The sequence below is a fragment of the Bos grunniens genome, chromosome 8, assembly GCF_055505025.1.
Source record: "Bos grunniens cultivar Pamir isolate PY7600 chromosome 8, Bosgru_T2T1.0, whole genome shotgun sequence".
Lineage (NCBI taxonomy): Eukaryota > Metazoa > Chordata > Mammalia > Artiodactyla > Bovidae > Bos > Bos grunniens.
In genome coordinates, this window is record NC_141172.1 from 28195622 (window position 1) to 28215721 (window position 20100).

The window sequence follows — 20100 nt, forward strand, 5'->3', positions numbered from 1 at the left end:
GTTTTTATTTTTTAAATTGGTTCAGCCTCACATTTTCCCTACTGAGGCTTGGAGCTATGAAATCTGCTTAGTGGAAGGTAATCCAGCACAGGGAGTCATTCACTGTGCCTGAGGAGAGGAAAAAGGAGGGTTTCGTACATTATCAGTCTAAATGGCTGTGCTGATGCTAAATTGTAAGGACTATTAAATGTGTATTTCTCCATAATCACAGATGAACTGCTTTCCTGGCATAACCAAAGATTTATCTATTTTGGGTCCTTTAGTACCATGTGATAAGTATGGAAATAAATTCCTCAAGCTATATAAAATCAGACTTAAAGCATATCTCCCTTAAATGTGCTAAAATCTGTGCCTAACTTTCTGTCTTTTATTGGAAACCACATCTCATTGAGTTATGCATTTTTCTGGCTGTGTTTCCTTATAACTTATTACCTTTAAGTCTAAATATATTGAAGGAGCAGATAGCAGTGATACTAAAATAATGTTGGTTAAACTAAACATTTTATTTTTCATCACATGGAAATTATCTCATACCTTTGGTGAACTCTACATATTGTTCCTCACCCCTCCCCATGAGTGAAGGTTGGAGGCTAAAGCACCACTCTGGGAGAATGGTGGGTGGGAGAGCTTAAATTCAAAGGGAGAATGGTGCGCAGTTAGTTACTAAGTCAAATTAGTGCTTTCAGATATGATGTGCAGAAGCTGTTTGCTGATTCATGATGTCCTCACTAGCTATTATGTACCAAGAATTGTGCTAGGACAGAATCTTAGGAAGACATAATTCCAAATGTTCAAGCTGGTTTTATTTATTTATTTTTAAACTTTACAATATTGTATTAGTTTTGCCAAATATCGAAATAAATCCACCACAGGTATACCTGTGTTCCCCATCCTGAACCCTCCTCCCTCCTCCCTCCCCATACCCTCCCTCTGGATCGTCCCAGTGCACCAGCCCCAAGCATCCAGTATTGTGCATCGAACCTGGACTGGCGACTCGTTTTACACATGATATTATACATGTTTCAATGCCATTCTCCCAAATCTCCCCACCCTCTCCCTCTCCCACAGAGTCCATAAGACTGATCTATACATCAGTGTCTCTTTTGCTGTCTCGTATACAGGGTTATTGTTACCATCTTTCTAAATTCCATATATATGCGTTAGTATACTGTATTGGTGTTTTTCTTTCTGGCTTATTTCACTCTGTATAATAGGTTCCAGTTTCATCCACCTCATTAGAACTGATTCAAATGTATTCTTTTTAATGGCTGAGTCACACTCCATTGTGTATATGTACCACAGCTTTCTTATCCATTCATCTGCTGATGGACATCTAGGTTGCTTCCATGTCCTGGCTATTATAAACAGTGCTGTGATGAACATTGGGGTGCACGTGTCTCTTTCCCTTCTGGTTTCCTCAGTGTGTATGCCCAGCAGTGGGATTGCTGGATCATAAGGCAAGCTGGTTTTAGAAAAGGCAGAGCAACCAGAGATCAAATTGCTAACATGCACTGGATCATTGAAAAAGCAATAGAGTTCCAGAAAAACATCTATTTCTGCTTTATTGACTATGCCAAAGCCTTTGACTGTGTGGATCACAATAAACTGTGGAAAATTCTAAAAGAGATGGGAATACCAGACCACCTGATCTGCCTCTTGAGACATCTGTATGCAGGTTAGGAAGCAACAGTTAGAACTGGAACAACAGACTGGTTCCAAATAGAAAAAGGAGCACATCAAGGCTGTATATTGTCACCCTGCTTATTTAACTTCTGTGCAGAGTACATCATGAGAAACGCTGGGCTGGAAGAAGCACAAGCTGGAATTAAGATTGCCGGGAGAAATATCAATAACCTCAGATATGCAGATGACACCACCCTTATGGCAGAAAGTGAAGAGGAACTCAGAAGCCTCTTGATGAAAGTGAAAGAGGAGAGTGAAAAAGTTGGCTTAAAGCTCAGCATTCAGAAAACGTAGATCATGGCATCTGGTCCCATCACTTCATGGGAAATAGATGGGGAAACAGTGGAAACAGTGTCAGACTTTATGTTTTGGGGCTCCAAAATCACTGCAGATGGTGATTGCAGCCATGAAATTAAAAGACACTTACTCCTTGTAAGGAAGAGTATGACCAATCTAGATAGCACATTAAAAAGCAGAGATATTACTTTGCCAACAAAGGTCTGTCTAGTCAAGGCTATGGTTTTTCCAGTGATTATGTATGGATGTGAGAGTTGGACTGTGAAGAAAGCTGAGCGCTGAAGAATTGATGCTTTTGAACTGTGGTGTTGGAGAAAACTCTTGAGAGTCCCTTGGACTGCAAGGAGATCCAACCAGTCCATCCTAAAGGAGACCAGTCCTGGGTGTTCATTGGAAGGACTGATGCTGAGGCTGAAACTCCAATACTTTGGCCACCTCATGTGAAGGTTTGACTCATTGAAAAAGACCCTAATGCTGGGAGGAATTGGGGGCAGGAGGAGAAGGGGACGACAGAGGATGAGATGGCTGGATGGCATCACTGTCTTTGATGGACATGAGTTTGAGTAGGCTCCGGGAGTTGGTGATGGACAGGGAGGCCTGGCATGCTGCGATTCATGAGGTTGCAAAGAATTGGACATGACTGAACTGACTAACGGAGAAGGCAATGGCACCCCACTCCAGTATTCTTGCCTGGAAAATCCATGGACAGAGGAGACTGGTGGGCTGCAGTCCATGGGGTCGCTAAGAGTCGGGAACGACTGAGCGACTTCACTTTCACTTTTCACTTTCATGCATTGGAGAAGGAAATGGCAACCCACTCCAGTGTTCTTGCCTGGAGAATCCCAGGGACGGGGGAGCCTGGTGGGCTGCCATCTCTGGGGTAGCACACGACTGAAGCGACTTAGCAGCAGCAGCAGCAGAACTGACTGAACTGAATGGGAGATACAGGCCCTCAAACTTCTGTGAATTGCAGTGTGATAAGTGAAAGTAATAGAGTAAAATATGCATTATAATTATTTGGTCAACAAAGAAGTCTTCAGAGAAGAAATAATGATTGTACACACAGAGGTCCCCAACACGGGCAGTGGAACAGCCTGGATGTAAATCACACTTCTACAGAGAAAATAACTCCAGGACCTTGGGCAGATTTCCTTATCCGTAGAAATGTGATAAATACTACTAGTGAGGAAATTCGTGTAAAAAGCTTAGCACATTCCTGGTTCATAGTAAATTCTCATTAGATGATAGTAACATCATCATTACTCACCATTGTTACTTTATAGATAAGGAGACTAGGTGAAGGCCTATGGGGAAGTGAGTTAACCCAGTTCATACAGCTGATTGTAGACATTCTAGGAGCAGAAGGAACCGCAGACTCTCACTTCATGTTTCTTCCATTATACAGTGACATCTGCGAAGATGAGACCACCGAGAAGCCAGCCTTCTGGTATCTTCCAGGCTTGATCCAGGCTCTGCCCTACTGAGTAACAACAAACTAATGACCACATTCCCTTTGTAGTTGTGGAAGTGACATTCCCCTGGGAGGGCAGGAAGCTGCTATTCTTTGTCTGTGAATGTGGTCTGATATCAGTCAAGTGGGGAAATTAGAGGAGGAGATAGAGGAGAGAGAAGGGTGGACTGCGTAAGGACAGTAGTACCAGAGAAAAGGCCGTCTATCTCAAGTGATAGATGTTAAAAAACCCAGTGCAAAACTGGTCTGTTGTCTCCAAAGTGCCTAAAACAAAGCAGTATTGAGTCATCTTTCTTCTCCATCATGTCTTTGCATTTAGGGGAGAACAGGCAGAGAAAATGGGTCCCTTCTGAAACACTGACCTTAACAGTTAATGGGGGTGGGTGGTGCCCAGATAGGATTTATGAGTGGGTTTGGCCTTGGGGGACTAGCAGAGAGAGGGAGGGAAGAGGATTTTTTCCCAAGTGTTGCTTCATTTGCAGAAAGTATGGGAAAATGCATAAATCAAAAGCAAAATAGGTTTCTGTTGGCCCAAAGATTTGTGGGCTTCTTTGATCAGAGATTCTTGCACCTGTCCAAGGTTTCTGAGTCCCCTGTGAGGCAGCAAGAATGAGGGGGTGATTGGGGCTCAGTTTCTTGGTGATGTAAGGAGAAGGAAGCAAAGAAATACCCTGTACCTCCTAAATCATCTAAGAACTCCAAGAGCTGAACTGTAGCTGGCAACGCCCATGTCTCTCTGTCACAGTTGAGCCAAACTGACCTCATTCAAATTCCATCCTCCCAGGAAATTTATATTGGTGCTGCGCTCCACAGTTTCTTATCTGAACCTCCAAAGAATCCATGCAACTATCAGGCGTGGAACACTACCCTACAGGCGAGAGGACTTGGCAGTCCAGAGAAGTTGAATGATACATGTGGTTGATAAGGCTTTTACGGGTGAGCCAGGGCTTGACCTTAACGTTTTCCACTTCCACGCTCAGTTCCTTTCCCCACTGTGGTCTGCTCTACAATCATTCGTGTTTCTGTAAATGTGGATTAGCTCATGCGCACTTGGTCAAAGAGAAATGATGTTGGTTTAATGAGGAAATTGTGCTGGTTCATATACACACAGTTTATCCTTAGCAAAGGAATCTGGAATAGTGAGAATAGAATTTTAATCTTTAAGTGGGAGAGGGAAAGAAGCCTTAGCTTGTTGTAATGCCCGCAGGAGCCCCTGTTGGTTGTAGTTTTAAATATTCAAGATGGACACTGACCCTGGGGCTCCAACCCCAGGCTTGCAAGGCCTCCAGGTGGTACTCCTCCCATGCCCACCCTCATGGCCCATTCCATGGCTATACCCTCCACTTCTGACCGCACTGTTACATCTCCTTTTAGCCTTGCTCTAACTTCCAGCATTTCCACTCTATTATTTTTGTGCATTTTTTTTAATATCTAAGATGACAGCCTCCAGCCATAGTAACCTGGCTACTGTGCAGTCCAATTTCTCTCCCAGCTACCACTGATCATCAGGTTTGTTGGTACTCTGGTTATAAAATTGATAAAGTTTGAATGGACTGTCCCCAACTTGATGTTTCCCATTAATCCTGTTACTTAATCTCTCAGCTTCTGAGAAGGAATGTGTATTTAGTGTATTAAACACTTTATTCACATTATCACATGAAGTCATAACAAGAACCGGTAATGTAAAGTGAGTTCTATTTTTGAGTTCTATTACTACTCCCACTTTTCAGAGGAAAAAACATGAAGACTCTACTGGTTAAGTAGCATTTCCAAGTGGCAGAATTGAAATTAAAGAAAAGAGTTGCCTGACCATTCAGATGTGTGACTTGTGGCTGCCATGGTGGATAGCATGGTTCTAGACTCCTGTGCTGTGCTGTCTGGTGTCAGTTCTCTGGATTTAATGGTATTCTGAACTTGCAATTTGTGAAATTTTAAAATAATACCAAATGACCTGCCAATCAGAGATGCAGGATCAATGCTCAGAGTCACAGAAAAGAAGTCTTATAAGGGACCCTTTGTTTTGTTCACTTTATTAAGAAGTATGGTATTAGGATTTAAACGAATATTTGATTACCTTTTTTTTTTCCTCCCAAGGTCACATAGGTATGGTTAGCCTGAGAAGGAGAAAATTGGGAGCTATTATTCAGCAAAATATCTGAAAGGCAATTTTATGAGAAAGCACTAGGTTTCTATATGACAAAAGGGTCATGGCTGGGAACAGTGGATATGACCACACGGATAACAATGGATTAAAAAACAGCTCTGTGGGAAGAGAGAGAAGGCCAGCATTGAAGACAGAGGACCCCTGGAACTAGAGCTGTTGATGCAGAGTACACAGTAACTTGGTGGGCACATTGTAAAGTCAACCCATGCCTGGGCAAATTATTGGCTTACACGTCTACATCCCTAAGAATCTGTGAGTTGAAATGACAAAGTATGTTTTTAAACTTTGCATGATTCCCTTCTAAATCTAAATTTAGACCTCAGTATATGGATTTTGGCACCATTGTGAAGATGTCTGTCTAGTCTAAATGTCCAGCATTCAACAGATAAACTCCCTTGTGTGATGCCTATGAGTAGATAGAGGTTGGAGCTCTGCAAAAGAAAATAACATATGCTCTTGTTTTATTTTGGAAGCATCCAATAAGGATCCTTAAACCATACTACCAAAAAAAAATCTGCATTTCAGAGCTGTGTCATTGATTTCTTATCAACCCTTGGAAGCAGAAAAAGGGGGCAATCTGAGGATTACTTATTTCAAAAACTGATGGGAAGTTAGGTCTAAATGATGAAAAAACACCCAAAGTCAGGAAGGAACCTTGTAGTTATGTTAAATTAAGCACAAATCAGACCACAGTAGTCATTGTATAGTCTCAGGATGACATTTTGCTATTCATTTGGCTAGATTAGGTCAGTGTTCCTAATATATATGAATTGTTAGGGAAAATTTGTGTTCCCCCAAAATTCATATGTTGATACTCTAAACACCCAAATAAACACCCAATTCATATGTTGATACCTAAACACCCACTCAGAATGTAACTGTATTTAAAGAGGTAATTAAGTTAAAATGAGGCCACCAGGGAGGGCTCTAATCCAATCTGCCTGGTGGCCTTATAAGAAGGGGAGATTAGGATAACACCATGAGTGCATGCACACAGAGGAAAGGCCACGTGAGGACACGAGACGGCTGCCGGCCATGAAAGCCAGGAAGAGAAGCCTCAAGGGAAGTCAATTATTGTGACATCTTGATCTTGGGACTTCAGAACTGTGAGAAATCATTTTGTGTAGTTTAAGCCACCTTTTCTGTGTGTGTGTGTGTGTGTTTTTTGTTTTTTTTTTTGATATGGCAGTCCCAGAAAACTAATATATAAATTGTCCAGAGATCTTCTTAAAAGGCACATTCTGATTCAAGAGGTCCAACGTAGAGACTGAGCTTACCTCAGTCTCCAAGTGATGCTGATGCTGGTCCAGGGATGATGCTTTGAGTCAGAAGGAGCTAGGTTGGGTTGCAGCAACAATTTTATCCTGAAACCACAATGGCTTAACAAAATAAAGGTTTTACATCTTGATGTATATCTAAAGTAAGTCGGGTTGGTGATGCCATCCACATAGCCATTCAGGAACTTAAACTGACAATGACTTTCCTACCTGGAATATCATTCGTTGCCAAGTCAGGAAAATAAGATGTTGAAAGGATGCCTGTGTGCTATTTATTACCTTAACCTGAGTGATGAGTGAGTTGCTCAGTCGTGTCTGACTCTGGGTGGCCCCATGGACTGTAGCCTGCCACGCTCCTCTGTCCATGGAATTCTCCAGGCAGGAATACTGGAATGGGTTGCCATTTCCTTCTCCAACCATAACATGAAGTGACTCACATAATTTCTGTTTATATCCCATTGGCCAGAACTAGTCATGTGATCTTGTTTAGATGTGGGAAGTCTGGGAAGTATAGTCTTCCTTGTGCCCAGAAATGAGAGGCTTCCTGGTGTGAACATAATACCAGTGAGCGTAATTGCTCAGCACTAGTCATTTCCACTCTACTTCCATTTTGATTTTACCCTTTCACACATCTTACTGCTACCCAGCAATACTGCTAAGTGGCTACAGGAACATACCTGAGTTTCCATTTGAGAAACAATGGCAGTGTCTTCTCCTTTCCACTAAACATGACTAAACAGATGTTTGGGGGTGGTGAATACAACCCACACCTTCAAGATACTAATATTAGGCTATCTTTCCCTTGTGATGATCTCGTTTCAGATACTATTTAAGATGTAAATCACTGGAGGAAATGTTAAAGAGTTCATTATTGTTATTTTATTACTGTTGTTATTCTCAGTTCATGTATTTCTCTATGATATTTAAAAACATAAACTTAATTCCCAGATTTCCATTTTCTTAGAGGTTTGGAATATATTCCTAAGTGCTATCTTTCAAAGAATCAGTCTGATTGCAAGTCTTTGAAAAAAAATCTAAAGTCTAGTTTACATAAAAAGAAGAGACGCTTGTAAGGAAGACAAGGCTGTGAGTCTGGCCCTTGACAGGTGTTTCAGCAAAATGAGAAGCTTAAAGATCAGAGTGTGGAAAAGGGTGGGAACATGAAGACATGAGCAAGAGATTCAGAGGACCACTTTTTAAGGGTCTAAAAGCAAGGAATAATAGTATCATAGTCTAGGCCATAAAACAAATCTCAATAAATTTAAAGGAAAGAAATTATATAGCAGATGTTCTCTGGCCACCCAATATGAAATTAGAACTCAACATAAGTAAACTGTCTGTAAAATATCCAAATATTTGCAAAATTAAAAATACACTGGAACATAATCTATGAACCAAAAAAAAGACATTAGAAAATATTTTGAAATAAATGATAATAAAAGATAATATATTGAAGTTTGTTGGATGCAGCTAAAGCAGTGGTTAGAGGGACACTAGTAGGTTTCAGTGACTATATAACAAAAAAAAGAATGTATAAAATCAGTGATCTATGGTCAATCTTAAGCAAATAGGAAAAGAGAAAATTAAACCCAAAGACAATTTTTAAAAAGGAAATTATAAAACTAAGAGTGGAAATAAATGAAACAGAAAACATGAGCAATAGAGGAAACAAATTCAAAGCTAGTTCTTTGAGAAGATGAGTAAAATTAATTAAACCTTAGCTAGGCTGATTGTGCGGTTACAAAGAGTTGGACACAACTGAGTGACTGAGCACACACACAGGCTGAGCAAAGGAAGAGAGAAAAAGAATGACCAATTCTGAGAATGAAAGAAGAGTTATTGTGATATATTCTGCAGATATGAAGACAATAATAAGAGAACACTGTAAATAATTTAAAGAATTACCAATTTCATGAGTGAACTATATCATGATATTTTCTACAGACATGAAAACAATAATAAGAGAATATTATAAATAATTTTCTACTAATTAATTTGGAAACTTAGATAAAATGAATGTATTTCTTTAGAATATGATTTGTCACAATTGACACAATAATAAATAGGAAGTCTGAATAGCCTGTAGCTGTTAAAAACATTAAATTTAGTTTAAAACTTTTCCAGAAAACTCCAGGCTCAGATGGCTTCACTGGTGAATTCTACCAAATATTTAAGGAAGAAATAACACCACTCTCTTTCAGAAAATAGAGGTACAGAACAGTTCCCAGTTCATTTAATGAGGCTTGGTTGCAATGATATCAAAAACAGACAAAGAGCTTACAATAAAATTACAGAAAATGCCCCTTATGACTACAGATACAAAATATTAAAATATTAGCAAGTCAAATTTGGCAATGTATAAAAAGAATAATATTTCACCAAAGGGGATTTATTACAAGAATGCAAGATTGGCTTAACATTCCAAAATTGATTATTAGTCCACAATATTATGAGATTAAAGGAGAAGAATTTTATGATTTTCTCAGTAGTTGCAGAAAAGCATTTGACAAAATTCAACTCACATTCATGATTTTTAAAAAAAATGTATACTCTTATCCATCTAGGAATAGAAAGGAATTTCCTCAATCTAGGTCACTTGGGAAAAATTATAGTTTCCATCATATTAATGATGAAATATTGAAGCCTTTTCTTTCAAGGATGGGAACAAGAAGGTATTTTCTCACCACTATTATTCAACATTGTACATGGAGGCTATGGTCACTGAAATAGTGGGAGAAAAAGAAGTAAAAAACATACAGTTTGAAAAGAAGAAAGTACAACTCTCTTCACAGATAACATGATTGCATATAAAGAAAATTCTAAGAAATGTTCCAAAACACACACACATACCAACACCACCAACAACAAGAAGTTATGAGCAAGTTTAGCAAGGTTTCTGAAAATTGGAAGTCAATATATAAAAATCAATTGTATTTTTACAGTCTAGCAATGAACAGTTGGAAAGGAAAATATAAAATTCCATTGGCAATGGCATCCCAAAATTTGAAATGAATTTAAAGAAAGACATGTGACTCCTCTACAGAGAAAACTATGAAATATTGCTGAGAAAAATAAAATAAAATCTAAATAAAGGGAAATGTATAACATATTCATATATAGGAAGACTCAAAATTGTTAAGATGTCAGTTCTCCCTGAAGTGACATGAACAGTCAGTGCCATCCCAGTAAAAAATCTAAGCAGATATTGACAGGGCAATTATAAAGTGCATATGGAAATGCAACAGACCTACAATTGCCAAGATATTTTTGAAAAAGAAAAACAAAGTTAATAGGCTTACACTTTTCAAAAGTGACCATAATCAAGACAATGTGTGTCTTTTGTTAGAGGATAGACAAATCTAGCAATGGGACAAATAAAGTCCAGCCATTGATCCACATGTATAAGACCAAATGCTTTCTGTCAAAAGTACAAAAGCATTGCAACTATTTTCAACAAATTATTCTGGAATATTAGGGTATTCATATGAAAAACAAAAACACCTCTGCATATGAAGATGTATTTATATCTCTACCTTACCCCAAACAGAAAAGTTAACCTTAGATGGATCATAAACTTAAATATAAAAACTAATATTATGATGCATCTAGACGACAGAAGACAAACATCTTCATGACCTTTGGTAAGTAAAAATTTCTTCAATAGGAAATAGAAAGCACTAGTCATAAAATGAAAAAAAAAAAGATAAATTGGACTTCATCAGAATGAAAATAAAGACGCTCTGGACTGTGAGAAATATTCATAATACAAATATTTAACAAAGGACTTGTATCTAGAATTGACAAAGGACTTCCACAGCTCAATAATAAAAAGTTGAAGATTGACATTAGAGTTTAGTAGACTCTTCACAAACGATGAGATACAAATGGCTGGGTGAAAAAGGTCTCCAAACTATTAGTCATCAGGTAAATGCGTGTTGAACCACAATAAGATGCCTTCACACTCACCAAAAAGTCTAAAGTTAAAAAGTCTGACAACACAAGGAGTTGACAAGGATTTGGAATGATAGGAACTTTTTTTTTTTTAAACTTTACAATATCGTGTTAGTTTTGCCAAATATTGAAATGAATCCACCACAGGTATACATATGTTCCCCATCCTGAACCCTCCTCCCTCCTCCCTCCCCATACCCTCCCTCTGGGTCGTCCCAGTGCACCAGCCCCAAGCATCCTGTATCGTGCATCGAACCTGGACTGGCGACTCGTTTCATACATGATAGTATACATGCTTCAATGCCATTCTCCCAAATCTTCCCACCCTCTCCCTCTCCCACAGAGTCCATAAGACTGTTCTGTACATCAGTGTCTCTTTTGCTGTCTCGTACACAGGGTTATTGTTACCATCTTTCTAAATTCCATATATATATGCGTTAGTATACTGTATTGGTGTTTTTCTTTCTGGCTTACTTCACTCTGTATAATAGGCTCCAGTTTCATCCACCTCATTAGAACTGATTCAAATGTATTCTTTTTAATGGCTGAGTCATACTCCATTGCATATATGTACCACAGCTTTCTTATTCATTCATCTGCTGAGTTGCTTGTATATTTTTGAGATTAGTTGTTTGTCAGTTGCTTCATTTGCTATTATTTTCTCCCATTCTGAAGGCTGCCTTTTCACCTTGCTAATAGTTTCCTTTGTTAAAAGCAGAAGCTTTTAAGTTTAATTAGGTCCATTTGTTTATTTTTGCTTTTATTTCCAATATTCTGGGAGGTGGGTCATAGAGGATCCTGCTGTGATGTATGTCAGAGAGTGTTTTGCCTATGTTCTCCTCTAGGAGTTTTATAGTTTCTGGTTTTACGTTTAGATCTTTAATCCATTTTGAGTTTATTTTTGTGTATGGTGTTAGAAAGTGTTCTAGTTTCATTCTTTTACAAGTGGTTGACCAGTTTTCCCAGCACCACTTGTTAAAGAGATTGTCTTTAATCCATTGTATATTCTTGCCTCCTTTGTCAAAGATAAGGTGTCCATATGTGCGTGGATTTATCTCTGGGCTTTCTATTTTGTTCCATTGATCTATATTTCTGTCTTTGTGCCAGTACCATACTGTCAAAAATATACAAGCAACTCCTACATCTCAACTCCAGAAAAATAAATGATAGGAGCTTTTGTAGATCCCCCAAAGTTGTGTAAAATGATACAACTCTTCTTGAAAGCTGTACGGCAGTTTGTTATTAAGTATACATTTATCTTATGCCCCAAAATGTCATTGTTTATTTACTCAAGAAAAGTAAAAACATGCCCAGAAAAAGATTTGTCCATGAATGTTCATAACATTTCTCATGATAGTCAAAACCTGGAAGCAACTCAAATGTCCATCAACAGGAGACTGGATGAGCAAATTGTGGTAAAATCATACAATAGAATAAGATTCACCAGTAAAAAGTAACAAACCAGTGTTGTACAATAATGCAGATAAATCTCAAAAACATTATGTTGAGGGGAAGAAGCCAGACACATAAGAATTGATACTGAATCATTCCATGTATACAGATGCCTAGAAAAGGTATACATAAATGGTGGTAGAAATCAGAACAGTAGCCATGTATGGCTTGGGGGAAGTGGGTATACCTTGGAGAGGGCAACGGGGAGTTTTTCAGGGCATTGGAAATGTTCTGTATCTTAATAGGAATGTGGATTATCCAGGTGAATATGTTTGCAAAAACTCATCACTTAAGATTTGTACAGAACGTTGTATGTAAATGGTACCTCAGAGGAACTTTGTGTGTGTGTGTGTGTGTTAGTCGCTCAGTCATGTCCAACTCTTTGTGACCCCATGGGGTATAGCCCACCAGGCTCCTCTGCCCATGGGATTTTCCAGGCAAGAGTACTGGAGTGGGTTCCCATTTATTAAGATGATAAATGGCAGCAGGAATCCTGTCTTTATGGCTTGCAGTCCTCCTGGGTGCATTGTAAAAGGAGGAGCTTGGGAGGACCCTGAAAGCAGAACTTTCAGTTCTAATCTTCATTTCCTCAAGACAGAACTGCCCCTCGAACATGGTGAATCAAAGATGCTTTCATCCCAGCTTCTAGTTCCAGGAGGTGATCACCCTGTCAGCTTGTTTTAAGGAATACCAGAACCTGAAACTCAGTTTTCATTCCAATCCCAAAGAAAGGCAATGCCAAAGAATGCCCAAACTACCGCACAATTGCACTCATCTCACACGCTAGTAAAGTAATGCTCAAAATTCTCTAAGCCAGGCTTCAGTAATATGTGAACTGTGAACTTCCTGATGTTCAAACTGGTTTTACAAAAGGCAGAGGAACCAGAGATCAAATTGCTAACGTCCGCTGGATCATGGAAAAAGCAAGAGAATTCCAGAAAAACATCTATTTCTGCTTTATTGACTATGCCAAAGCCTTTGACTGTGTGGACACAATAAACTGTGGAAAATTCTGAAAGAGATGGGAATACCAGACCACCTGATCTGCCTCTTGAGAAATTTGTATGCAGGTCAGGAAGCAACAGTTAGAATTGGACATGGAACAACAGACTGGTTCCAAATAGGAAAAGGAGTACGTCAAGGCTGTATATTGTCACCCTGCTTATTTAACTTCTATGCAAAGTACATCATGAAAAACGCTGAGCTGGAAGAAGCACAAGCTGGAATCAAGATTGTCGGGAGAAATATCAATAACCTCAGATATGCAGATGACACCACCCTTATGGCAGAAAGTGAAGAGGAACTCAGAAGCCTCTTGATGAAAGTGAAAGAGGAGAGTGAAAAAGTTGGCTTAAAGCTCAACATTCAGGAAACGAAGATCATGGCATCCAGTCCCATCACTTCATGGGAAATAGATGGGGAAACAGTGTCAGATTTTATTTTTGGGGGCTCCAAAATCACTGCAGAGGGTGACTGCAGCCATGAAATTAAAAGACGCTTACTCCTTGGAAGGAAAGTTATGTCCAACCTAGATAGCATATTCAAAAGCAGAGACACTACTTTGCCAACAAAGGTTCGTCTAGTCAAGGCTATGGTTTTTCCAGTGGTCATGTATGCATGTGAGAATTGGACTGTGAAGAAGGCTGAGCGCCGAAGAATTGATGCTTTTGAACTGTGGTGTTGAAGAAGACTCTTGAGAGTCCCTTGGACTGCAAGGAGATCCAACCAGTCCATTCTGAAGGAGATCAGCCCTGGGATTTCTTTGGAGGGAATGATGCTGAAGCTGAAACTCCAGTACTTTGGCCACCTCATGTGAAGAGTTGACTCATTGGAAAAGACTCTGATGCTGGGAGGGATTGGAGGTAGGAGAAGAAGGGGACGACAGAAGATGAGATGGCTTGATGGCATCACTGACTCGAAGGACGTGAGTCTGAGTGAACTCCAGGAGTTGGTGATGGACAGGGAGGCCTGGAGTGCTGCGATTCATGGGGTTGCAAAGAGTCCGACAGGACTGAGCAACTGAACTGAACTGAACTGAACTGAAAACCTGAAACATAGTATCAGCTTCTGAGATAAAAGCCCTGTGAACTTCAGGAACAATGATTAGTTTTATAGTGTGACAGACCCGGTTTGCATTCCAAATTCTAGCATGTACTCTGGGACACATGACTTAATTTTTCCTGAGCCTCCAGTTCTGTACAGGGAAGAGAATTATCCTTGCCTTGAATGTCATTGTGAGGAATAGTGTTCAGCTCTCTCCTTTGGTCACTTCTGGAAAGATTTTCCCCATTTCCCTGACTCTTGCAAACCCACCGCCTTCCCATTTACAAGTGTTCATGGTACTTCTCTGGCAAAGCACCCATATCATAAATGTCACTTTGTATGATGGACAGGGAGGCCTGGCGTGCTGTGATTCATGGGGTCGCAAAGAGTCGGATACGACTGAGCGACTGATCTGATCTGATCTGATTCTTGTATTTGACAGCACCCCTTGACCCCAGCCCTAGATGATAAACAGCTCCAGGGAGAGCAGCATGTAGTAGTTTTACTCACTAGCACATGGCACAGTGCCTGGCACAATAAATATTTGCTGGATAAACTGTGTCTGGGAAAAGGAGGGGAAACAGTGAAACTCTGCCATCCACCCATCACTCCCTTCTGAGATTCCAAATACATATATGCTCCCCCAGACTGCCTTGGGGGCTTTCTTTTCCCCTTGGCCCTTCCCCTAAGTTGGTTAGTACCAGCCTTTACTTGTCTATAGCATGTAGAGAAGAGTGGAGGGAGTGGATGTTGGGGAGGTCAGGCATGTGTGTTGTGTTAGTTCCTCAGTTGTGTCTGACTCTCTGCAACCTCATAGACCGTAGCCCACCAGGCCCCTCTGCCCATGGGATTTTCCAGGCAAGAACACTGAAGTGGGTTGCCGTTTCCTTCTCTGAAAGGAACTATGGAAAGAAAGAAAGTGAAGTCACTCAGTAGTGTCCGACTCTTTGCAACCCCATGGACTGTATGTAGCCTGAGATTTGTCTTAATGGCAGCCTGGGAGCGAGAACCCTGCCTTGAGGATCTTTGCAGGGGGAGGCTTTGACACAGCGATTAAGAAACCAGCAGTCACCTTTATTCCCTGTTAAGAACTTTCTCACTGGAGGGCACTCCAGGCCGCCTATCGCTGCTTTCCATCAGGACTTGGGGGTTTCATGTTTACCTGTGTTATTCATACGCTGAACTTGCACAGCCTGCCTGAGTGTTCTTAGGAATCTTAGCTGTGAAACTCTCCTATCTTTTGGCAAGGTTTGCCTTGTTCAAAAGGGGCAACATGGCAATATATTGTTACTCTGCCTTCACTGCCTCTTTATCTTATTCTTTGCCTTCCAAAGCACAAAAGCAAAGTACCATGCCATGGACTCGTGATGCTTATAGCAACAGACAGTTCTCTATAGAGCATCCATCCCTGGCTTAGGGGTCACAAGTTTAAATATTTAGTTGGAAGTGTATTTACTTATTTTCTTTTACCAAAATTTTCTTTTGAAGTAATTGTACATTCCCAATAAGTTGCAAAAAAAAAAAAAAAAAGTACAGAAAGGTCCCATGCACTTTTCACCTTACTTTTTATTTTTATTTATAAATGTAATGTAATATATGAGTATTATAAAATTTCAGAGTACAAACATATATACAGTGCAAGTTCCTCCTGTTAATTATTGTGTCAATATGCATAAATGAATATGCTAATACAATAGGAGCTGTTGATCAAAAATGTAATCATGCTATCCAGCAAACCCTCTTTTCTTTACCAGCATCTAAGTCAAAAGTCTTCCTGGGTTAGCGGCCAGAGGTGCTGCATATTCTCGAAAATGGGTACATAAAACAAAATATTTCAAACTGTTATGTTCAGAAAAAGTGTCATTTGTGGGGAAACTTACTTGAGAAAAGCTAGTAAGAATGAGCACACTTCAATTCCAGAGTCACTTATTTTTAAAAAGGAATGTTTATAAGGGAAGCTAAGACTGTTTGTGATTTCAGTCAAATCACCCTCTGGAAACTAACACCTGTCTGTAGGAGAAGCTGCAGGTGGGTCATTACTGCGATGGCTCCAACTTCAAGAACCGGCTGTTTCCATTCAAGCCTCCCTCTCCTTGTTTGGACAGGTAAGAAGTCTGCCTCTCACTTCAAAAACGGCCTTTTGTCCGGCTTGCTGGACAGGGCTCAGGGAGTTCCTTTGGGACTCATTAGGGAGGAATGAGACCAGTTAAGCTCAGGTCAGGACGACACAGTGGGAAGGCAGCTGGAAGCCACGGCAGCATGGGGTGGGGAGTGGCGCCCTCTGAGTCCGTGGGCATGGGATTGGCTCAGTCTGGGCTTCCTGCGAAAGGAGATGCCCAGGGGCCGTGACCCCCTTCTGACACCCTCACCAGGAGGGTCAGCAACATGTAACATTGTGGATTACAACTGACTGTTTTGATGGGCTCAGGTACTGGAGAGGCAGCCCCTGGGGCAGGAAGCCTTCTCGGTCCACCCTTTGGAGTATTCCCTTCTTCCCTGAGCTCAGATCGCGAGGGCTCTGACTTGAGGGGGTTGCAATGTATGATGACAGCACCCAAGGAAGAAGGGAAGTAGAAAAAGACCACTGTCTCTCCCAGAATCCTCACAGAGGCTGCAAAGTGGGACTGCTTCCCTGGGAGGAGAATCATCATGATGTAGATCCCTTGGTGTCATTCCCTGTCACACGCCTCTCATTCCCTTCTCTGATAGCCTCACCTAACCTGGTCCCAGTGGGAGGCTCACCGAACATTCCTGACCCCAGCCTGGCTTCTTCTGCCAGGTCTAGGTAAATGATCAGAGAATGTGTCTGACTCTTTCAAACAGGTTCTTCATGGAAAATGATCACTTCCTGTTATTAGCCGGACTTGCCATGCTCCCACGTTTTTCCATTTGGATCCCAAGCCTGGACCCTGGGAGGCATTGTAGGCCCCCTCTCTCCCTCAGCCCACACACAGAAGACCTGCCATTCTCTTCTCTGTAATAACTCTCCACAGGCATCACCACTGTCTGAACTCAGTCATTCATTTGACAAGTATTTGAGTGTTTGTGTGCCAGCCTCTGGACATGGGTGATGTGCAGACTCAGTCATCACCCTCCTGCCCTCCTCAAGCAGAGAGTTTAGGAAATTAAAATCGTCATCGGTCTTACCCAGACCTTCTCACTGGGCTTCTCTGTTCCTTCTCACCTTTGCTGACCAGTGCATTCTCCAGTGTAGTGTCCAGCACATTAAAAGCAAAACAAATAAAATAACCAGCAAAGTAACAAATAAACTTTCCAAACTACATCTTCATCCTGTCTCTCTTCTTGGTGGTAGGAAAGGGAAGAGGCACTAGATGAAGGAGTCAGAAAGCAAAGACTGAATTTTAGCTCCTCCCTTTCAGTGTGACTTCTGGGACGTGTCAGTTCCCTAACCTTGAGAATGGAGCTGGAGCAGATAACACAACGCTGTAATTTGTCCTGATTTTAAAAATAACTCTGGCTTGTGATGGAGCTTTACACGGTCTTACTCGATCCTCATAATGACCCTAGAAAGGATACTATTTATTGAGCACAGGGCTAACATACTCAGCTTTAAAATAGAATTGAATATCAGGGCCAGAAACCTAAAAATAAAATAAGTCACAAGAGTTTAAGGAAATGAGTCTTCAAACAACATCTAAACTTGTAGCCTTCATGGGTCAAGAGCCCTCAGTAGTAACACCGCCCATCCATGGGTCCCATAGGAGTTAGGAGTTAGGTGCTGTGCAGTGTCTGGACCACTGACCAGCAGGGACCCTGTGGAGGGTCTGTGCCAGCAGAGTCGACTTCAGAGCCCCTACCAGGGGCTATGGGGGCACCAGAAGGGCTTCAGTTTTGCTTCTCATTCTCTGGCTGTCCTTCTGTCTTTTTATCTCTGTATCCCTTTATTTCTCTCTCTTTTTTTCAATTATCTTTATAGCTCTTTTTTTATATGTTGTTTTAAAAACATCTCTCTTTTTTAGGGAGGGAGGGTATTGTTTCTTCCTTTCTCATTTCCCCTTAATTTTTTATCTATGTGCTTTTGGTAAAATTATGGGCCTCTGCTTATTTATCTGTAAATAAAGTCTAATGGCAACCACCACACACATAGATCTGGTCCACTGGGCACGAGGTTAAGCCCTGTACTTACACTAATTGATGGAAATTTTCATGTCAATTATAAGGTCTTTCTTATTAAAAACTCCATTCTCCAGATGAGAACACTGAGGCAATGAGGTTTGACTGACTTGCCTCAGGTTACACAGCTAGCAGGTAACAAAACTGTGATTTGAATCCCAGGCTCCTGGCTTCAGGATCCTTGACCTCACCCCAGACTGCTTCTCAAAGAGGAGACGATGAATACCCCAATGCAGTGCTGGGCATTGTTGTTGTTTGGTCACTCCAAGAGTCCTGTCCAACTCTTTTCGTGACCCCACAGACTGTAGGTCTTCCCTGGTGGCTCAGCAGTAAAGAATCTGCCTGCAATATGGGAGACTCAGCTTCGATCCCTGGGTCTGGAAGATCCCCTGGAGAAGGAAATGGCAACCCACACCAGTATTCTTGTCTGGAAAGTGCCCTGGGCAGAGGAGCCTGGTGGGCTACAGTCCATGGGGTCACAAAAAGTCAGACAGTACTGAGCGACTGACATTAACATTAACTAGACTGTAGCCCGCCAGGCTCCTCTGTCCATGGCATTTCCCAGACAAGAATACTGGAGTGGGTTGCCAATTCCTTCTCCAGGAGATCTTCCAGACTCAGGGATCAAACCCTCATCTCCTGCATTGGCAGGCAGATTCTTTATGCCTGAACCACTAGGGAAGCCTTGCTGGGCATAGTAGCCTGTCTGCAAATGTTAGGGTCCTCCACCTGAGCTCTGGGCTGATCTCTAGGTTATTTGTCTGTGAGAAAGAATCCAACCTCCAACCCCAGCCCCCGGGACACAATTGGTCATTGCTTAGGGCTAAAGGTCTGGCTTTTTTGGAGCTTTTGTTTTACTGAGTGAGATGAAGAAACTATGGGAGGTGGCTACAGGCAGCATGGCTGGAAACAGAGGATGGGAGACTAGGGGTTGGGGAGAGAACTGGGTAGGGATTAAGGCTTTGGAAAGAGGAATTTAAGGGGGAATAGCCCAAGATTGGAGGAATGTTAGAGAATTAAGCCAGGTGGGATAGAACTCTCACCTCCCCATAAGCCTTCCTCATTGGTCATTAGTGCTTTGGGAGCGTAGTTCATTATTTTGTAACATGGAGGAAACTTTTGACCTGAGTCAGGTGAGGTTAGTTCAGCTAATGAATCCAGTCACACTGGCTTCTACTCGTGAGCCTGCTGGGCTGGTCTCTCTGTGTGTAGACTACATGGGCACACTCAGAAGCTCCCCGTTGGTGAAAGACATCCTCCAGGAACGCAAATGGTGAGTGACCAGCCCTAGGTGTGCGTCTTCTGACTATGACCCCAATTCTGAGTTTACCCCCTTTCTAGCTCTGCCAGGGACCGCCCCCTCCTCCCCCGCCAGTCTCCTGTTCCCTGGCGTTTTCCAGCCGAGCAAGTGAGACACACAGATTTGTTATTTCTGCCCCCATGGCTGTGTTCCCCACGGGTCACACATTTGTAGAGAAGCGCCGCAACCTCTGCCCCACTGGCTTCTGCTACCCCGTCATCTCATTATTTCCCACGTGCGGTTGTTAACTTACTGACAGAGGTGTCCCCACAAAATGACAGTGTCAGCGGACACTCTCAGCAGACAGACCTGAGCATTAGCCAGCCCA

The 20100-nt window shown here is 41.5% G+C and overlaps 1 protein-coding gene across 18 annotated transcripts in view; it reads left to right on the forward strand.

Annotated features, from left to right (window-relative positions):
• The first annotated feature begins 19609 nt into the window (after positions 1-19609).
• Positions 19610-20100, forward strand: part of NFIB (nuclear factor I B) — a 482616-nt gene continuing 482125 nt past the window's right edge. For all 18 annotated transcript variants that reach the window (XR_015169540.1, XR_015169541.1, XR_015169545.1 and 15 more), the window contains exon 1: positions 19610-19745. The gene's annotated coding sequence lies outside the window, so the exon portion shown is untranslated. The remainder of the gene's footprint in view (positions 19746-20100) is intronic.